We start from the raw sequence: 3213 nt of genomic DNA, 5'->3' as shown, positions 1-3213 counted from the left end.
TGCACTGACGATTAACACGTCGTTGCACCATCACCGAAACTGCATATCCAGAGAACAATGGATGAATCTACCAAAATCATAATGTTGGACGACAACAGATATAGTTCTATAGTTTGCAAGAATGATCTTACAATCCCAAACTGTCCACTCTGGACAATTCAAGAATTATCAATCAAGCATTCATCCAGATTGATAATTCTCGAACGGGTCTAAGGTTTATTTTGATGAACAAACAATGCAAAATATGCTAATATATGTCAAACAATAACAACATATTATTTATACAACAATACAACAAAAACTTAATTAGTAGGTATTATTAAATCTTAACTATTTATATTTTAATTTAAAGATTTAGTAGTATTTTAATTTGAATATTAATTTTATTAATTTATATTTAAGTATTTAAGTATTATTAAATCTTAACTATTTATATTTTAATTTAAAGATTTAGTAGTATTTTAATTTGAATATTAAACTTATTAATTTATCTTTAAGTATTTAAGTATTATTAAATCTTAACTATTTCTATTTTAATTTAAAGATTTAGTAGTATTTTAATTTGAATATTAAACTTATTAATTTATCTTTAAGTATTTAAGTATTATTAAATCTTAACTATTTATATTTTAATTTAAAGATTTAGTAGTATTTTAATTTGAATATTAATTTTATTAATTTATCTTTAAGTATTTAAATATTATTAAATATTAACTATTTCTATTTTAATTTAAAGATTTAGTAGTATTTTAATTTGAATATTAAACTTATTAATTTATCTTTAAGTATTTAAGTATTATTAAATCTTAACTATTTCTATTTTAATTTAAAGATTTAGTAGTATTTTAATTTGAATATTAAACTTATTAATTTATCTTTAAGTATTTAAGTATTATTAAATCTTAACTATTTCTATTTTAATTTAAAGATTTAGTAGTATTTTAATTTGAATATTAATTTTATTTATTTAGAATTAACAATATTAAATGGTAGTTGGTCCTAATTATTTGTGATTTAGTAGTACATATAATTTATAACCATACCAAACCTAACGTATTCTGTATACGTTATTGATGTCATGTCATTATCCGTTCGAACTATGAGAATCTATGTTCGAACAAAATGATACGTTCGAACGGTAATCCGAACCCGTTCGAACGTATTCATTCCAGATTCCAGTCGCCTTCAACAACGCCGAAAACTCCATTAATCCCAAACTCTAACAAACACAAACAACAATCTCAAAGCATACAACTTTCTAATATTGCAAAATATTAAGTTCAAACCATACATTTCTATTTTAAAAGAAATACCTGAATTTTTTAAGATGAAAAGGAAATAATCCGAGAATAATCCGAGAATAATCACAAACTATCCTACAAGTAATAATCCGAGAATAATGGAGTGAGATGAACAATTTTTTTGAGCTTAAGGGCTAGTTTGAGAAAGAATACCTCTGACATGCGAAGGGGTAATCTTCGGGCGACCACACGGAGCGACAGCAGGAGGAGAGAAACAGAATTGTGAGGTTCTGTCGTGTTTTTGAAGAACATTTCATGTTCGAACGGTTATTTACTAACCGTTCGAACGTGAAAATATTAAGCGGGAGAAAATTCCCTCCTAATTTTCACGTTCGAACGTAACAAAAGTATGTTCGAACGTTATTGATTTATTACCGCTCGAAAATTAACAGTTCGAACTTTAATTTCTAACTGTTCAAACGGTATTGTAAATGTTTATTTATAATTTTTTTTCATTACACCTTTTGAATAAAAGAACAACATTAATATATATAGACATATTAGATGATACTATAGTTTAATTGGCGGGATATTTTCCCACCACTGCAATAATCCGTTCGAACTATAACAAATTACGTTCGAACGGTAATCCAGCTGTCTTGTTTTTGGCGGGATGTTTTCCCGCCATTTGCCTTGTCCGTTTGAATGTTTTTTTACGTTCAAACGTTAACATATGTGTTCGAACGGTTTACGAGTACCGTTCGAACACATATCCTTTATGTTTAAATATAACTTTTTTCATCATTAAATGAAAAGTACTATAGCATCATATGTATTAGTTATATATACTATCATATATAATGTAATATATACTATCATATATATAGTAATCTATACTAAATATATAGTATATATATATAGTAATATATATTATCATATATGTAGTGACCTATACTATCATATATATTATTAAGATCATATGTATTAGTAATATATACTCACATATATATAGCCTCAAATATACTAAGGTCACATAATAAAGTGTAGAGAAATTTATAAGATGATAGTATATTAGTAAGCTATACTCTATATATATATGTTGCATAATATCATATATAACTTTAGTAGGTAAAGTATAATGGAATATATAATATGACATATATTAGTTAAGTATAAACTCATACCATATAGCACTACATGCTGTTATATGGTACTATATACATATTAATATCTCATATATAACACTTTGATAGTAAAGTATTATGATATATTACTATTGTACTATAAAAAAATATTTTATAAGTTATTATGCTTTCATTTAAAGTATTCTACTATCATAATATATATTATAATATTACATATATATTACAGTCTATATAATCTACTATAATAGTATATATATTATAACAATTTATAGGAATATAAATATAATATACATTTAATATATTTTTTAATAAACTTACAAAACTTCTGTTCGAACGTGAAATAGTAACGGTCGAACGGTTTTATATTAACGTTCGAACTTTAACTATTAACGTTCGAACGGTTATGCACGTATAAGTTATCGCAGGCAGCTCCTTCTCTCACGCCGCCGTCCCCACCGTTTGAAAAAGCGAGAAAACGTTTGAACGCACTACATTCACCGCCGTCTGCCGTCGTGATCAGCACATATGTCAATCACTTTTCCTCCCAAGTAAAGGTATGTATTTTCAAACTCATTTTACCGTTTATTTTATAATTTTATGGTTTTATTTGTTTTTTTTTAAAATTGCATTTTTTTCATCAATAATTACCGTAGAACATCATAAATCTATCGCAGGATGTTTAGAAATGAATAGTACTTTGTTTTTAGTTGAAGAAACCACGGAATCGATTAATTTTTGAGTATTTTCATGGCCACTGAGTTGACTCAGCCATGTCCGAGTTAGATCTGTTTTACGTTCGAACGGTATTAACCAGTCCGTTCGAACGG

This window comes from Juglans microcarpa x Juglans regia, chromosome 1D, assembly GCF_004785595.1.
Source record: "Juglans microcarpa x Juglans regia isolate MS1-56 chromosome 1D, Jm3101_v1.0, whole genome shotgun sequence".
Classification (NCBI taxonomy): domain Eukaryota; kingdom Viridiplantae; phylum Streptophyta; class Magnoliopsida; order Fagales; family Juglandaceae; genus Juglans; species Juglans microcarpa x Juglans regia.
The sequence above is the reverse complement of the archived record's forward strand: the minus strand, read 5'-3'. Positions refer to the sequence as shown.